Source organism: Pinus tabuliformis, chromosome X, assembly GCF_031772625.1.
Source record: "Pinus tabuliformis cultivar Carrire ecotype Pingquan chromosome X, CPIR1, whole genome shotgun sequence".
In the NCBI taxonomy this organism is placed as follows: Eukaryota; Viridiplantae; Streptophyta; class Pinopsida; order Pinales; family Pinaceae; genus Pinus; species Pinus tabuliformis.
The window spans coordinates 1,318,706,460-1,318,726,225 of record NC_142308.1 but is presented as its reverse complement, the minus strand read 5'-3'; the positions used below and the strand labels follow the sequence as shown (position 1 = coordinate 1,318,726,225).

General features: G+C 40.1%; 1 pseudogene; it reads right to left on the bottom strand.

Annotated features, from left to right (window-relative positions):
* Nucleotides 1-5,953: 5,953 nt before the first annotated feature.
* LOC149144943 (uncharacterized) overlaps nucleotides 5,954-19,766 on the bottom strand; it is a 95,703-nt pseudogene continuing 81,890 nt past the window's right edge.

Here is a 19,766-nt window from a genome sequence, read left to right as displayed (position 1 = left end):
CACTTTGGGAGCTTTTATACATCTTTGAACTTCTACTTTTCTACTAGATTTTTTTGAAAATAATTAACAATGTTTGAATTTTTCATGAATTTCATCACATTGGTCTGCGAGCTTCATTGTCTCAAATTTAACTTTCATGAATTTTAGAAATTTTAGAGTAGGTTTGAAATCACTTTCTACAATTCTCTCTTTTAGATCATTTAAATATATTCTCTTCAATGCAAGTAATTAAACATCGATTCTATCATATAATATTTTATTAAACTTTTGACCTCTTTGTTGCGAATAAGTAACTATAGATAATGTTTTTTTACATCTCACACAACAATATTATAAAACATTCGTGATAGATTATAAAAGATTTGTTCAACTCTTTATAACAAATTTAGCGAAACTTTCATAGTTAACCATCTTAACCATTGAATTATTTATTGTAGTTGATGAGTCATTATTTGATTCTTCAATCAACTTTGTTCTAAATTTAGACTAGATTTGATTGAAACATCAAATAATGATTCACTAGATATAATGAAGAATACAATATTTAAGTTGCATAACTGAGAGAGCTTCACTAAATATGGTACAAAGAGTTGAACAATTTTTTTAGAATGTATCACTAAAGTTCTAAAATATCATTTTGTAAGATGTAAAAAAACATCATCTATAATTTTTTATTTGCAAAAAAGAAGTAAAAATTTGGATAAAATTCCAGATTATCAACTCAATGCTTAATTCCTTTCTTTGAGGAGAGTATATTTAAGTGAGCTAGAAGAGGGAATTGCAGAAGGTGATTTCAAACCTACCATAAGAATTCAAAAATCTTGGAAAGTTGAATTTGAGATGAGAAAGCTTGCAGTTCAATGTGATAAAATTCATGAAAACTTAAGTGTTGTTATTTATTTTCAATTTTTTACAATAGAAATGTGGATGTTCAAATATGTATAGAAGTTCCAGAAGTGTTTAAATAGAGTTCATACGATGATTTAAATGTTAATGTACTGGTCAAACTATTCCTAGTGAAATTTCAACCATCATTACTTGGTGGACTTCTAATTCGATTTGATATCATTGAGTCTGATCCATTAACTAAATCTTTCAAGATTATAAATTAAACAAATTTAGTTGCTGAAAACATAACTTTTAGATAGTTAATGGTTAAAACACATTCAAGCAATAAATTAAGTTATAAAAACTCTAATATATAGTGTATTTGTGGCAGAGAAGAAAAGTTATGAGATACATAATGCTCGATTTTTGGATCTATTAGTTGAACCCAATGAGATAATTCATTTTTTTGTCAAATCATTTTTGAAAATAAAGTGTTTTATAAAACTCCACTTGTTGATTTTGTGCACTTTGAATGAAATTTCTTAAGTGGCAATGAGAAATTAAGGAAAATGAGGATTGAATATTCCAAGATAGTTGTAGACAAGGTATAAAATTTTATTTTGGCACCTATAAACTTATTGTCATGTCTATTTTAGATAAATGATTAAACATCATCATTTATTTAAGTTGATAATATAAATAATCTACTATCATATTTACAATTAATTCGAATTATTTTGTATTTCCTTATATTATTTCGAGATATAATTCATATTTTCATATCTACATTCAATTCTTACTAGTTTGAATTTTTATTTCTCTCAGACCAATGACTAAATGCTGTGCTCCTTTTTTGACTATCCAAGTTCATATTTTGGTGATAATAAGATCCTCTTATATCTTGATCAAGTTACTTGGGATAAGTGGGAAATTACTTTCAGTTGTTATAAACTAGGAAAATTGCAGTGTTCTCCTAGCCAACCTAAATTAGAAAAGTACAAGACAAATAGTATACATAGTTTGATAGTTTCTTCCCTTTGCCCCCTTTAGGGACTAACGACATAACCAATTTCTTCAGTAACAAATAAATTATTTGACAAAAATGTTTTGCTTTTTGTTCCACCTAAGCATCAAACAAATGTCATAAACTAAAAAAGTGTTGTAATAATTTGAAAACCAACTAAAAATATTATATTGAATGGTTACATATTGTAAAATTAATGACGAGAAATTGAGTTGTATGACTCTTACGACATCCAATATTCTCGAGCATTATGAAATTAGTGATATTGCATTTTCCAATTTCTAATCAATAAATTGAATTGATTTACAATGAGCAATGAAGTTGAATAAATAATACAGCTGTATTTACAGAAACAACAAGTTTCTACTAAGAAATAGAAACAATAAATTTCTAATAAGAAACTGGTAATAAGATCACAGAAATACATAAATGAGCATTAAACACTAAAATATCATTATTCTAATACCCTCCCTTAATGCTCAATCTATTTACAACACCTATAGACCCTATGAATTTTACAAACATATCAAGACCAAGGGGCTTGGTGAAGATGTCTGATGGCTACTCCGTTGTGGGAACATACAACAACTTAAGGGATTTGTCTTCAACAAGCTCTTGGATGTAGTGACAATGGGTTTCCACATGCTTTGTTCATTCATGAAAGATTGGATTCTTGGCGAGTTTGAGCAATCCCTGATTTTCACAGGATAAGGGAGTAGGACCTGCCTAGGAAACATGCATATCTGCAAGCATACGTCGAAGCTGAACTGCATCACAAGATGCCTTAACTACTCCCCGATACTCTGCTTCTGTCAAGGAGAGAGCCACTACCTACTGCTTCTTACTAGTCCATGTGATAGCACCAGATCCCAGGCAAAACACATACCAAGCTATAGATTTACGGTCATCAACCGAACCTGCTCAGTAAGAATCTATGTAACCACTATGTGTAGGATTTGAACTCTGAGTGTACAAAAGTCCATAATCAGGAGTACCACTCATATACCGCAACACACACTTTGCTATTGTCCAATGATCAACCTTAGGAGCTATCATGAAGCATGAAATGTAGCTCACTACAAAACTAATATCAGGTCTAGTGGCAGTAAGGTAGATGAGGTTGCCCACTAATTGCCTAAATAAAGATTCATCCACAAGTGGTGAGGATGACTAAGTTGAAAGTTTGAGCCCTGGCTCATTAGGAGTCGTGGCAGGTTTGCAATCCTACATTCTGAACCTATCCACAAGACTTCTGGCATACTTGGACTAAGAGAGAAAGATGTTGTTCTCAGTCTACCAGACTTCAACCCCCAAACAGTAATCAAGAAGTCCCAAATTTGTCATATCAAAAGTGTTGCACAAATCCTATTTGATCGCATGGATCAAATGTGCTAAACTGCCAGTAATGATAAGTTCATCCACATAGACAAGGAAAATTTTAAGGACGGCAAATTTTCTTGAAGTTTAAAATATTGGCGAATCTCATTAATCCCTAATATGCAAATTATAAATGTTTATTGATATATTTGTAAAATTAATCAAATTTATAATTATTTTATATATAGTCTCTATATAATGTTGGCGATTTTTAAGGTAAAATAATTTTATATTCTAAAATTTGGGCGAATCGTCTTTTATAAAATTGGAAATTGGCGAATCTTTTTTGTGGAAAAATCATGGAAAATTAGCCCATTGGGCGAACATTAGCCCCTAAAATTTTCCATGCACATAGACAACCACAAATAAAATATCATCAGCAATATGCTTGATATATAGGTTTGCATAAGATGGACTCCAATGAAAGCCATGATCTGTTAGGTACTTATCAATTTTCATGTGCCAAGCCTGAGGGACTTGTTTCAGACCATAGAGTGCTTTTGACTAATCTACAAACTTTCTGTTCTTGACCGACAACCTTGAATCCTGGAGGCTGTGTCATGTAGACTTCTTCCTATAATTCACCATTTAGAAAAGCACTCTTTACATCCATCTGATGGACTTTCCAACTGAATTGAGTTGCTAAGGCAAGGACAAGCCATATGGTACTCATCTTGCATGTAGGAGCAAAGGTCTCCTCATAGTCTATGCCTTCCTTCTGTGAGAACCCTCGAGCAACAAGGCAAGCATTATACTTGTCTAGGGTTTTGTCATCTTTGTATTTCACTTTATACACCCATTTGCAGCTAATGGGCTTCTTCCCTACAGGAAGATCAGAAAGGGTCCAAGTGTGATTCTTTTGAAGACTCTGGAATTCAGCTTCCATAGCCTATTCCCACTCAGATATACCCTTAGCCTCTGAAGAGGTTTGAGGCTTAAAAGCACAGTGTATGTTAGCTATTAGGTAAAAATTTACTATAGGCTATTGTTTGCTCTTATTTCTGGAAGTTCTACCTTCAAGGAGCTCATTATCCCAGAGATCACCAATAGTTTTAGCGCACAATTTAGGCCGGAGAGTAGAAGAACCAATATCTGGAGTAGGTGGAGGAGGCTCAGGAACAACAGGAGCAGTGAGAGGTGGATTATTTTCTAGAGGGAACTCAGGTAGTGCATCATCGAATACTAATGTTGCATCATCCCTCCCATCAGGTGGAGCTAATTGAAGAAAAGCACTATGAGACTGATCGTTAGAACACTGCTCAAAAGGAGGAGACTGAAAGAACACTTTGTCTTCATCAAATACTACGTCCCGACTAAAGATAAGATGATCAGTGTCTATATCTATCAGCCTGTCAGCCTTGTGGTGATCATTGTACCCTATCATCATGAGTTTCTGGCTTTTGGAATCCAACTTAGAGTGCTTAGCAGCTGGAATCCAAACATATGCAACCGAGCCAAACACTTTGAGATGACTAATCTTAGGTTTACGGCCAGACCAAACCTCTTCTGGAGTCTTCTCCCTAACAGCCTGAGTAGGTGATTGGTTTAGAATATAAACAACAGTAAAGACTGCATCAACCCAAAATTTGTTCGGAACACTCCTGTGTTGTAACATGGAACAAGCCATTTCAACAACCATACAGTTGCGATGTTCGACAACATCGTTCTGCTGAGGAGTGTAGGGTGTAGTTAACTGGTGTTTGATGCCATGGGTATCACAAAATTTGGAGAAAGAAGAAGAACAAGTTCCCCCCCGTTATCTGTCCTAAGAGTTATGATATTACAGCCAAACTCTTTTTCAACTAAGGACTTAAACTTATGAAAGATACTAAATACATCAGTTTTATGTTTTAGAAAGTACACCCACATCTTTTTACTGAAATCATCCATAGTAAACAAAACATATTCGCAACCAGTAACTGGCGATGTATTCATAGGACCACAAATATCAACATGAATTAATTGGAGTACCTTAGATGCGTGCCAAGATTCTCCATCCTTGATGAAGACCAATGTTTCTTTCCAGCTTGACAGGTGCCGCACACTCCCAAATGCTGAGTTTGAATATCAGGTAACCTTGACACAAGTCCCTCCCAAGAAAGTTGAGAGAGATACTGAATGTTTAGACGCCCATATCTTTGATGCCACAGAGTGCTGATGGGACAAACACGAGCTGGTATAGCCATTTCTGGAGAATCACCATTTTCAAGAAGCCTGTGTAGGCCATGATCCTCTGGGCCAAAAACAACCATAAGACGAGTTTTCTTGTCAATAAGGGAGCACTTGTGCGCACTGAACACCACATCAAGCTAAGGAGAGTTCCTCATAATCTAGCCGATAGAGAGCAAATTAAATTCCATACCAGGAACATAATACACATTCAGGAAGATGAGTGTGTACCCATCAGAATGGATCTGAACTGTACCTCTCCCAACCACTGCGTACTCCTCACCTCCGCCCAATACCACAGAATCACTAAAAGATGATAAGTCAGTAAACTAGTCACGCCTGTGAGAGAAATGATGTGATGCACCAGAGTCAATGTACCAGCTAGAAGAAGGGGCATGATCTGAGGACCTCTTAGCCATAAAGGCGTAAAGGTATTTCTTCTGCTTAGAATGTTGTGCAATATTCGATTTCCAATGAGACCCTCCCTACTTCTTTTGTTCAGAAGCAATCCTTTGTTAGCAATCTTTCTTCATGTCGCCGAACTTTTGACAGTAATTACAGTTGTACATTTTTCTCAATATAGAAGACTAGCAATGTGTGGATTATAAGACCACATTCTGTCACAACATGAGCCTTTGGAGGAAGAAGCGCTAGGCTTGTAATCACCATGGCCAGCACAACACTTGCAACGATGAACTTGCAAACAGACCTGAGTGCCATATTAGCTAACCAAATATTGAGATCATAGTAGTTGTGCACAACAAACCATACAATTGGCAAGCTTGCTGAGACAACAAATATGAAATAAGATGATAGGTTCTTCTTGATGAAAAACTGTGATATATAAAAACCAACAATAATTGTTGCGGGCAAGAACTTGAGTGGTATGCCTATGACAATCGACCCGGTTGAAGCCACCAAAATTGACAATCCAGTAAATGCAGCTAAGCCAAAAGCATCATTAACCAGACCAATCCCATAACCTCCTGCTGCCAATGCTCCTCTTAGCATGATAATTGTCACCAGCACATAATTCCAGGGAGGGCAACGTGCAAATATCTCCTGAAGGAGTAAAAGACAACCCTGATTTCCAGACACACAATCACAACCAACAGTGCAATTGTGCCATTGACAATTTGAATCCGCTGAAGCAAAGGAGGATCCTTTGAAATGTACCACAATGCGCCAAAAGATGATGCATATAATTGAAACAACAGGGGCACCAAAAAAAGTAGGAAGAGGTCGCAGACAGTGGACATGGAAGAAAAAATGATGGAAATGATGAGATTTGATGTAAAGCAATAGAGGCAAAAACAATAAAGTTAGTGTATGAAGTGTGCATTCGAGTGGACCAAGAATCAGGGTTTCATTTGGAAGCTAACTACCATATCATTTTTCGGCCTTGGTCCTCAAAGACGACTGTCATGGCAGAGAATACATCTAGTAGAAGACGCAGAGAATCATCATAAAATAATAGAGCACGTGATACATTCCCACGGCTGCCATGGCCCCCTCCGTCTAGATTACCGAAGTTGTGAATGGAATACAGGCGAACAGGAGCCACTCTAGGGTTATGAGTATGGATGGATTCTCGAGCTGGAGCCATTGGAATTGAAGCGAAGCCCACACACCTATCAAAAAATTTGCCTCGAAGCACACGAGCACGACAAGTATGTACATTGTCCAAGAATCTATGGCAAAGAGAGTCGAACCCCCAAGCATGAACGCCAACTGTGAGACTAGCAGGGTTGACCAGATGTCGAAGAAGGCGCCTTGCTTGAGTTGCAAGGAATCAAGGATGTAGGAGACCATAAGCCTGACCGTCAAAGTCACCATTACAAGAATACCACCCATTTCTACCAGGAGGGCTGCGCAGGGACCTAGGGCACTGACAGAGGCCAAGGGGAAGAAGTGCTGCTGACCAGTCGAGTAACCACAAAAATTTCCTTCGCTGTTGTCTCAGATTTTAGCCAGATGGATCTGCAGCCTTGCAGCCCCAAATTCCTCAGAATATCTTCCAATTGGTCCACAGATCCAATAAATCAAACTGTCTCCAATGAACCTACAAAGAAAGTGCTTCAAATATGCCTTAGGGAATGCCAAACTGCCTCAGGAAATTCCCTCTAAAGTTGCCCAGATGTTTCTGGGAAAACTAGTATTCCTAAAGAATGCTAGCCCTCTATGTTTGGAAGCTACCCTAGAAACAACAGATTAAAGCGATTCAATGATTTCTTCTATGTGTAATAGGTAAGAGAAAGATAATGGAACCAACCTGGAACTTCCACTTGATCCCTTGCTTGATCTCTCTCCCCTTTCACAGATACTGCAACTCCTCCCCGTACTTAACATGCTTGGAGAGTACCTGCAAAAGTACAACAACAAAGAACCGTCAAAGCATCGTGATCTATTACAACATAAACATTACAGAATTAGATATATAATGAACAAATGATAGCATTCACAAATGATAACATTCACAATTGCATAATCATATGGAAGAAAACATGATGATCTTTATTGATAGAAGGGAGAATTATAACCCAGTTGTCTGATTGAGAATCATCCTCACAGCTTCAATCCTTCTTCACCTCATGAAATAGCAAGATCACCCCAACAAGAATACAATGCTCTCTGCTCACTTACAAACTATCAGCACTTCCTTGCAATTCACAACATTTCAGCCCCTAGATCTCTTGGATGAGGGATCCTTTTATAGATGTGTGCAATGGTGTGAGTCATCCATGGGGTTTGATTAGTGTCATTCCACTTGTTAGAATTGGTTCCATAAGAGAAGGGATAACAGATGGTTTTAGATCCCTTATTCATCCTTGGGCAAATTCAGAGAGGCAAGTGGCACAAGAGAAGTTTCTAGAAGATTCCATGAGCATCCACTTAGCAAACTATCCTGGACATTTGTCCATCCTCACCCATCGCACCCTTGGAGATGTAATTCCAATAGTTTGTGGGCCCTCTTGGGGTTAGTTGGGAAATTAACTTCCTAGGGTCATAACTTGGTCATATTATCTCTGTTTGGTGTGTACGATACCTTGCTATAAAGGTCTCTCTCAGTACTACATGATTTTCCGTAGGTCCCTGCCTATGGTTATGGGCCTACAAAGGACTTAAAAAATTTTCCTTTACGGGGTCAAAACTACTCCAAAATTTCAGGACCCAAAAAACTGCTAAAAATAATAAATGCTGAAATAGGGAAGGAAATAAATGAAGCTGACTTGAGGTCTAGGTGGGATAGGTGGATGGCAAACAATAACTACCTGCATGATTCCTCCCCCCTTAGGAAGCAATGGTCACCATTACATGTAGAGCCTCCTTGAGGTGAGGAGATTTCTGTTGAACCTAGTCCCTAGTGAGCCACTTGGCTTGGTGTAAGAGTTGGCGAACTTTGACAACTGAATATAGTTGGATATTTTGCTAGCAAGTGTTCTTGACTTGTGTGTCCATAATCCAACTAGTTGAGGCATGTTCCATGTATTCTAGGTTTAACTCTGTTGGTGTGAGTTGTTCTGCAATGTCTGATGTGTCCAACAATGGTGGGATGTATGGTCGAAGGTGGTCCACATTGAACACTAGGTGCAGACCAAGAAATGGGGGAATGTTGAGCTCAAAGGCATTATCTCCCACAACCTTGGTAATGGTGTAAGGACCATAACAGAGTGGATAGAGCTTCCAATGGGCACTGGTAAAGCATTTTCTCTATAAATGCATGCAAACTTTGTCGCCCACGTGAAACTTGTGTGACACCCGATGTTGATCATGTCGCTACTTATACTTGGCATTTGACTTCTCCAGGATGTCATGAACCTACTGGAAGATGTGTTGGATGCGTTCAATAAATATGGTCACTTTATCAGCCTCGAATAGTACATGTGTGGATTATGTCTGCATAGTCGCATGAGGCATGGCAACATCAATCATACACAATGGTTAAAATCCTAGACCCACATAAGGAGTATGTGCACTATCATCCTAATGACAACCTTCCTCTGGACATTAGTCTCAGGGTGGAAGGTAGTCAATTTGGTGAGCTTGGTGTCTAATAGTGTCCACATGCTTGACAGGGATGTGCTCAAGAGCCTGCTATCCTGATATGATATAATGATCTTTGGGATCCCAAAATGTACCCATACTCATTCAATGAAGAGTTTGGCAATGTCCTCTACTGTGACACTCTTATTGAAAGTTGCCAATATATTAATCTTAAAAGATATGTCCATGACCACAAATAGACAGTCATTACCATTGCTTGGTATAAGGGAGGCCATACATATAGTCCATGGAGATAGATTCCCATGGCTAGCTAGGAGTAGGAAGAGGAGAGCACAAGCCTTTCTTCTTGATGATTGACTTGGTGATGGTGTAGGCAGTGTTGGATCTAATATATTTCCCAACATCGTGTGACCAACTATAGTGCACCTCCCAAATCATCTTGGCACCCTCACTTGAAGGAACATAAAGTGTAGAAATTCACACTGTAGATCAAAAAATTATGCAATATACTAAAACACAATACAATATCTACTTCTACAACATTTTGCGGAAGCTTAATCGAATTGAGAAAGATCGAGAGAACAAATATAACTGAGAATGAGAAATCAAACACACATAACATAGAAGAAATAACTTGGGGAAAGCCTCAGCCTAAAACCCCAATCTCTGTATTATCATACAAGTGGAAATCTTGTTCAAGTTACAAAAAGAATCAGCTCTCAAGCTATCTTGCTCTCTCTGCAATCAAACAATACTACTCATAGACAGGCAAAGGCTCTCAAAACCCTCTCCTCTGCCCTCCAAACCTCCTATTTCCTTGCACATTTTTTCCAGGGGTCCAGTGCTTCCACTTGTGTGAATTTCCACCTCACACAACTCACTTGGCTTACAAATAATTGCACAAACCTGAAGGACATAAATCCTTCTGTATGGATGAGTTTCATTTATAGGAAAAATTCATCCAACTGATAGTACATTATCCCTCCTCTGATCTAAACTGGGTCTCTGACTGAACTAACATGCATGAGTTATTTATGAGAGAATATTCAGTTATCTGGAGAGCAGCAATTACATGCATACAAGCATTAACTAACTGAACTCACAATTAGTTCAACAAACTATTTGAACTAATCTAACTATACTTGACTCAATTAACTGAGCCAAATAATTACAACTCAATATTACAACTCATCCTTATCTCTTTGATTGATGGATAAATTCCTCAATTAGTGGAGAAACTATTGCATGTCCCCACATAGACTTCATGTTTGATTTTCTACAACTAATTAACTCAAGATGAATTAATTAATTATTTTACAAATGGTTGCTAAGATCAAATTCTAATATTACTTATCAAATTTAGTTCAGGGCCTAACTAAAATTGGAATCTAACCTAAAATGCTATTTATAGAAATGCTATTTTTAGGACTTCTATTTTTCATTCCTTGTTGCTATGTCCAACACTGGTACCCGAATTGTTCTTTGTAGCAATGCTCTTTTTAGCACTTCTATTTTTAGTATTTCTTGTTGTTATTTTCAACACTCCCTCTCAACAAGAAAGGAATTCAACTTGAACCCGATCTTGAACCTTTGGAATGTTCTACATGCAACACTTCTCCCAACTGTTATTGCTCCAAAAACTCTAGAAACAAAAAAAACTCCCAACTGACCTCCCTTTTGGGTTAGAAACATCCGTTGATGCTGAATCTTTGTCTATCGTTGAAAAGTGATCCCTCTGTGACCTCTGAGCTACTGCAACACTCCATGCATCTTGCACCATTTCACACCTCACTACGCCATCCTACACTAGTGTAACACTCTTGTGCCTCTCGCATTGTTGCAGCCTACTGGCTCTACACTGTCTTGGGATTCCTGCACTGTAGCTCTCTCTGCCGCTCCATCCGCATCTGCCTCTACCCACTCAACGAATCCTGCTACTCCTTTTTGGGGTTCCTGTAGCAAGGTTTAATCAAATAGGTTAGGTACCTCAATGATCGTGCCCCTATTCCAACATTCTTGGGACTGTCAGTCCACATCGCCCCACCTCCGACCTGGAGGTATGGATGCATGTGATCCCTCTTCCCACTTGGCTTGAAATTCCCCCCTACTAGAGGTCTCTGCATGAGTGGATGCCTCCACTCGGTCTCCTCTCGACTTCTCTAGTTGTGGCTGGTCCACAACCTCCTGAAGCTACTTCATCAATTGTGGCTCCCTCACAATTGTCTGAGACATCTTTTGGCGCTGCATGTTGAAAGGTAATTTACTCTCCCTCTCAACCACCAAGTCTCCAAGATTTTCCTTGCTCCTCAAGTCTTTGCATGCATCTTGAACCTCAAGATCATACAAGTTCTTGGCTAGCACACCAATCTATTTCATCTTTTCTGCCGTGATGAAATTTTCTAGAAAAAGAGCTGATTTTAAATCAGTGATAGCTCCATCATCCGAACTCTAATTCATACAATTTTTTTTTGAATTTGGGTATTTTTTCGTAGGGAATCCAGATCTACTATTTTTTTCTAAAATTTTGCACAAAAATTTTCAGATCTGCTCTGCAAACTTGTAGCCCAAATTGTTTTACTTCGAATTATCTTCTTTGTATACCGTTCACAGCTCTAATAACCTTTACTCTGATACCATGTAGAATTTCCTATATAGATCAGCTAGCTCCGATACCATGTAGAAATCTCTACAAATCAACCTAGCTCTGGTACCATGTATAAATTCCCATTGTAGATCAACAAATTATGCAATATACTAAAAAACAATACAAGGTCTACTTGTACAACAGTTTGCGGAAGCTTAATCGAATTGAGCAAGATCAAGAGAACACATATAACAATGAATGAGAAATCAAACACACATAACACAGAAGAAATAACTCGGGGGAAGCCTCAGCCTAAAACTCCAATCTCTGTATTATCATACTGTTATAGACATTTTTGTGCCTTACAACATAGAGCATGAAATGTCAATAATCTAAGGGATCCAAAGTCCCTAAACAAGTTGTTCTTACCCTTAGAGGAACAAGGTCAGCAAACCACAGCACTGCAAATCAGTTCTCCACTGAAAAACACTCAAAAACAGGTCAGTTTTGGGTCATTGCAGCTGCTCCACTAGGCATCTGCGCTGCATAGCAGGTACAACAAAGGCTACCTGTGTTGCATAGCAAGTAGAACAAAGGCTACCTGCGTTGGGCGTACTTGGACATGTGGAGGAATCTTTTTCTCAAAGTGCCAGTGCCCAGGAAGCTTCTAAAAAGACACTTGATGATAAGATTCGCCTAATGATGAGTTAAGAGCTTCTAAAACTCCAAGTGGAAGACAGAAACTCCAAGTGAAGAACTGAAGAACAACTGGAGTTGAAGAGGACAACAAGTCACACATCAAGCTGACTTATCTTCACTCCAAAACTCTATATAAGGATCTCATCCCATGGGATCTAGAGGCCGGAATTTAGTGCAAAGAATTGCTGTTGGTTTACAGTTGTGAGCATTGGGTGATTGCTTGAGGGAGGTGAAGAAGAGATTTCTCTCTGTCGGGAAGGTGATGCTGGATTGGACCTCTCATGGTTGTATCACCGCCTGAACCTTACTTCCATATATTAATAAAGCATTTGAGGTTCTTCTATTCGCATGTGTTTCAATGGTGTATTGTCTTACTTGCGTCTTTGATTTATGCTAATCCTTGAATCGATTATGAATGCATGCCTCTTGTAGTTTCCTTTTCTTGTCTTATTTGCAGGATCTCGTGTAGTTGGGCCCGTGAAAAGACTTGGATCTGGGAGCAAGCGGAAAACGAAGGAGATTGGATCGACCATTTGCGCAAGACATCGGTAAGTGGATCTCTTCCTTCTATCTCTTGCATGTCATAAAGAAGAAACTTTAGATAGCTTTGCTTTCAGCTGTTGTTAAGGAACTGTCACTCTTTTTAGCTCTTTGTGATAGTGTTCATCTTCCTTTAATCATCCTCTAGTGTATACTTGACTGAAAGCCTCTGATTTGGCCAAAAACCGCTCATTTTTTAGCAAACTGTGACCCGGAATCTGAGAGAGACGTGACTTTTCTTATCAGTGCAGCTGCCACAAAGGCTACCTGCACTGCAACGCAGGTCCCGAAGGGGCTACCTACGCTGCATCTCAGATTGACAGTGCAGCACCTACGCTGATCCAGTTTTGCCTTGTGCAACTGGGATTCCCCACTGTCTGTTGCCCAGTTTTCAGTATTGTTTTTGCAGGCTGTTGTCAACCTGTATACCCAGCTGAAACCACTTCTCTTTGCCTTCATTTTGCCTCAGTTGTATGAAGAAACCGTGATTGTTCTTATTGTATTTCTTGCTGTCATTCACAGTTTCCCATAGCGAAAGTGAACTAGTCTTGCTATGACCTCTTGAATCTAGACCTATGAGAAAGTGTCGTTGTGATTCTAAGAGTTAGTTTATTGCTGTTCATAGCTGCTTGAGCATTTGCTTTCGTTATATGGTTCGAATTTCAGTATTTCTTGTGTTGAAACGAGTGAATCTTAAGGTGTTCTTTTGATTGTTGGACAAACACTTATTGCTTTCGCTTGAAATTGAATTCGAAATTATACAACAGCTTTCTTTTTGTAATACATCAACATTAAGGAAGAAGAAAAGAAATACTTGCATTGTGCATGTGCATTTTGACAGTTTGCATGTCGATTTAGGGAAAGTGCATCAGTGTGTGCTCTATGATCTGTTTGAAAAGATGATGTCTTTCTTTTCCTTCAGTAGTTAAGGTTTTCATAAGTTGAAAGAATTGAAAAAGCTTGCTTATCATTCTTAGACTGCATTTAGGAGTTGTATCATACATCACGTGGTGATCCGTAAAGGCAAACTGCTAAGCAAGATCAACCTAAAAGAACTGAATTTATCTAACAACGCTTTGAAACATAACGAAACACAGTAGAGGTCTAGGTAGAGACGTGAACCGGCGTCGTTAAACATAGTTACTGTTGATCTCTACGAAGGTGGGTGATTCCTCCTGAGGGACGATAGCACTAATACGGACTTGTGCCCCCGCGTACCGTCGCGTATATTGGGGGAACCCTATAGGAACAAAGCCTTTATCCATAGGAAGCCGTGTCGGCCGCCCTATTGATCGCGATGCAGTGAACACAGCATTCACGAAGATCGACCACTCCTACCGTAAAACGTATTCTGTGGTTTCGCGAAAGGTTTGGCACACCCTTGCCTAGAACTCCAGAGTAGTTTCTTTTGGCCTTTTTCAAACTCTATAACTGAAAAAGTCCATCCGAGCATTTGTCACTTCGGGCTCGTTAATACATCGAAGGAGACTAGAGTCATCTTTAGCTTTTTCTCGACTCTTAAAAAGTGAAAAAGCAAGTTGTGTCTTAAAAAGCGTCGTCATATAAAATTCATTCTAAATGGAACATAATCACCCCTTATTCCTACGTTGATCTTAAGGTTGAGAACATGGAACACACCAACCAAGGGATTCCACAGCATGGGACCCCTAGCCCTTTCTCCTCTTGGGGAGAAGTTGGTGCGCCCCACATGGCCACATTGTCGCTTCCAGGACTGACAATTGGCCTGCCAATTTGGCTATTCTCAACCGCTGTAGTTCAGACCACCACGGTTCCTGAGTAGTCGAGTCAACAGTTAGACTAGTCTAGAGCTACTCTCCAGCCTTCCACTTCTTATGAGCCTTCCTCCGATCCTTCTTCTTTGAAAGGTCAAGCCGCCAAAAGCGGAGCTCCCATAGAAAAGAAGAAGGAAAAGAAGAAGAAAGAAAAGAAGCAGAAGGAGCCAAAGGCGCCTGGGGGCAAGCAAAAGGCATCTAACGAAAACCCACACACAGCACGGACCGGGCCCAAATCGCCATGTGTCATATGCAGAGGAGACCACCTCCACCGTGATTGTCCCAGTATTCCCCGGATACTAAGGGACTGGTCCCCTCGTTTGCACAATTCGGAAGCGTCAACCTCTGACAACCAGGTTGAATGCTTACCGTCGACCAACGAAAGTGAAGGTCGCAGACGACGAAGAGGGATGAGATTCCCCTGCGAACTGTGTGAAGGCGATCACACCCTTCACCGTTGTCCCTTTTTAGACGAGGCAAAGAGAGTTTTGGAAGATCAACCGGTGGCACCGGTGCTACTTCCTCCTGGATATCAAAAACTCGCGCCAGGTCCTTCGTTGGTCGAAAATACAGCTGTCTTGCTCAGAGGGCCAGCTGAAGTGTCAGTCACTGAAAGTGAACCTACTGAATCCGGACCGGACGAAAGTCCAAAGGTCGAAATGGCAGTCAACCCGGTTCTCCCTTCAGAAGTTTCATCTTCAAACACCACAGTCACTGAGGATTCATCTTCAGTTGACACCCCCGCCAAAGAGAATAAGGATGACATCGTCCATATTCTTTTCGTCAACTCCGATTCTGATGAGCATCTGGGCAAAGCGCCCACTCCTTTATCACAGGAAGGAGCATCGTCAGGATCATATCCGGCCGTATATTCGGTCCCACCACCAAGCAACCTAGTTGCGTCCTTTGATTGGAACCAACTAGGCAGACCCCGGTTACCAGCCAGTAGACCATTTAGAATTATACTCCAAATATACAAAATGGTGATGGCTGGAACTATCATTGATGAAGGGGCGTCTGTGAGTATCCTGTCCTCTATTGCTTGGAAAGCACTGGGTGGCCCGGCGCTTTTGCCTGAGACAAGGCGTCTCTCGGGTTTTGACAGGGGAACCAGTCGACCATTAGGGATTCTACCTAATGTGCCTATTACCTTGAAAGGGAAGGCCGTCAAGATGAATTTGATGGTCATCCAAGGACCCTTGGATTATAACCTACTCCTTGGACGGGACTACATATATTTCATGGAAGCAATAGTCTCCTCACTCTTTCGAATAATGTGTTTTCCATACGAAGGAAGAATGGTCAAGCTCGTAGACCAACTTTCATTTCCGGGATCACGCATCGCAAATAGTCACATACCTATCCTGAATGGTCTATTTGATCAAGAAAGGTCTCTACCTCTGGTGCTTCTTCCTGATGGGCGCGAGTGATTCGGGAAAGGAAGGCCGGAACCCAGGGGGCATGCGTCCTGGTCTGCTCTGGAGGCAGAAAAAACCTTGGGTGTAAAGTAGAATTTCCGCGGGAGAATATGACTAGTCCGTACCCCATCCCCCCCTTCATCTTTGAGAATCTTCCTCTGAGCCATCTTCATGGAGAAGAAGGACAAGAAGACAAAGAGAGAGATGGGCTCTCAGAAGGGGTAATTGGGATTGGGGTTGTTCTAGAATAAGATTCTTTTGTTAAAGTTATGTGGGAGGACGGGGGCCCGTTACTCACCTTTGTCTAAATAAGGAGGCTCTGCCAAAGAAGGGGATCCGTTTGTGGCAGCAAGTAGTAACCATCTTTGGATAAAAGGCAAGCCTCACCCATTAAAACAAATGTTTTAGAGGATAAGTAGGGGCAGCCTCCAAAGAAAGAGATTCTATTGCTGCAACAAATTGTAACCATCTTTGTGTATCGTAATGATAGACATCGCCGAAGAAAGAGTTTCCTTTGCGCCAACAAATAAAACCAATCTTTGGGTAACCTGAAAGAGGTAAGCCTCCCTCAAACCCACCAATGTTTTGCCTATTGAGAAGTGTTCTTCTCTTGTCGCAAAGATCAGTTAAAAACTGGGCTGACGAGAAGACAAGTACCGCGTAAGACCCGCTAAAAATAACGAGAACACAAGTATCGTTAACATTAGGACTGACAAGATGACAAGTAGATGAGAACACCCAAAGAAAAACAGAAGTGGAGAAGAGGAGGGGCAACCTTGAAATTATACTTTATACCTGGGGGCATGCAAACCTCTTGGAATGCAAGCACGGGCGGATATTTTGTTTTTAGTTTTTTAGGTCCTCCCTTTAAACCTGTAGGTCTAACCCATTAAACTCGTAGGATTAGCCGATACCCAGCTTGCATAAAAAGAGGGTATGGGGCAAAGCGCAGGAAGATGAAGCTTTTTAAAAAATAGGAATCTTCCATGAGACCTTACTACTTTATGACTGGTAAAAACGAGCAGTTTTGGCAACGTTCATGCTCATTAAAAAATAAACGCAAAACCGAGCAGTTTTCGCAAGGGTTCATGCTCGTTAAAAAATAAACACACATGTGACCAGGCTTCCCCCCAGTGTTCAAGCTCATTCAGAAAAAATGAACCGGTAAATAACCATTTGAGACCGTAAATTCATTAGCCATAAAAGCCTTGGTCATGTTTGTGCACCGTCACCTCCACTTTTCCTTTGGCCGATCATTCACATCCACTTGATTGTTTACCTATTTTGAGGAACAGCTGCGAAGAGTGATTTCACCTAGCCATCCTTGTAATACTGCCGTGATTGGAAAATTCCAACCTGTACCTGGAATCTGCTGCTATCCCTGTTTATCACTCGTTCCTCAAAATACGAGTCTTCTTTGAGCTCTTTTCACTGACTCGTAAAAAAATGAAAAGTTTGCCGAGTTTTGGCCTTCCAGATCGTTAAAAGGACCGGAAGAGCTATCCCTCCTCTAGATTTTAATCTTTTTGGACCTGAGGGATTAGTGCACAAAAAGATCGAGCGCTTGTCTGGTTCGGCTTGATAAAGATATCGAACATTCATCCCTTCTGTATTGTTTTATACTTTTTCGGACTTAAGGGATTAGATGACGAAAAAGGACCCCTGGAGTCCACTTTATGTACCCTTTTCAGACTCTCTAAAAATGAAAAGGACCGAGTTGTCTTTGTCACTGGGCTCGTTAAAAATATTAGATAGCGACAAACTTGTCTTTAGACAAGAACGAGTTTCCCTATCGCTAGGCTCGTTAAAACATAGCGATGGGCTTGCCCGAAGGGCAGGTTATAGATCAAGCATATGTTATCCTCCTCAAGCTTGAAAAAAATAAAGAGGTACTGGTCAGAAATGACTGGGGAAAAATTGGGAAGAACCTCAAAGCTTAATGGTAGCAAGTCGCTCTTGAACATGACACTTTTGGCCTCCTTAAATATCAGGTTGGGTTATTATCATTCACCGGTCCCTTCACCATGGTCTCGCCATACCATCCATACATGGGGTAATGCTACCGATCCATCACATCAGTGTCGTTATATGTTCAAGAGATGTCATTCAGAAAGTGTCAACCGGGTCCCATCCACTACCATACATCATCTTTCATCCTTCCATGACCACCACCCTGAATCATATTTCACAGATCGTTTTCACCATCATCACTAGCTCCGTTCCGTGTCACTGATGTGGGATTCATTAAGGCCCTCCTTTGACGGATCACTTCTTTTCGACATCAGCTCATTATCCAAGAAGTTGATCTAGGAACACCCCCTCAGTACTTTGAAGCTTGCATGCCTCAATGGCAAGTTTCTCACTTCCGGCGATAGGTATACGTTAATGACCTTCGACCGGGAGACTTTGCGTGGTGTTCGACGTCAGATCCTATATTCACGCCACGTGAATTGTGCTGCAGTACCTTGAGGGTCATCATCATTATCGGTGATTCCTCTCGCGCTTGTTAACAATTTAAATTATTGACTGGTAATCAAGCGATGTCTTTGCATGTTCGACTTCAAGAAATTCTCACATGGATCGACTTGTACTAGAGTGAAGATCGAACAAGTTTGAAGACCCCGGATCTAGTTTCATCCATTCGGGCTGCGATATATATTCAGGAGATAAAAACATAGACATGTGCAGCAGATGAGCATCCTACTAAAAGGATGATAATTAAAAGCAAAGAATTATCCGTCTCTTATCAGACGATCGTCTGTTTATGTACAGCAAATGTATTTATAAAGCTGATCATGGGAAATGCCTGCATCAGCTAGATCATGAAAAGAAAGTATGAAAAGATAATGTATTGTATTGTATTTTGTTACAGGTCACCTCCCGGCGATTGAATGAACTTCGGATCCTCCTAATAAAGCATTTCACCCGATAAACGACCTCATACTTTAGGGGGCAACTGTTATAGACATTTTTGTGCCTTACAGCATAGAGCATGAAATGTCAATAATCTAAGGGATCCAAAGGCCCTAAACAAGTTGTTCTTACCCTTAGAGGAACAAGGTTAGCAAACCACAGCACTGCAAATCAGTTCTCCACTGAAAAACACTCAAAAACATGTCAGTTTTGGGTCATTGCAGCTTCTCCACTACGCATCTGCGCTGCATAGTAGGTACAACAAAGGCTACCTTCGTTGCATAGCAAGTAGAACAAAGGCTACCTACGTTGGGCATACTTGGACATGTGGAGGAATCTTTTTCTCAAAGTGCCAGTGCCCAGGAAGCTTCTAAAAAGACACTTGATGATAAGATTCGCCTAATGATGAGTTAAGA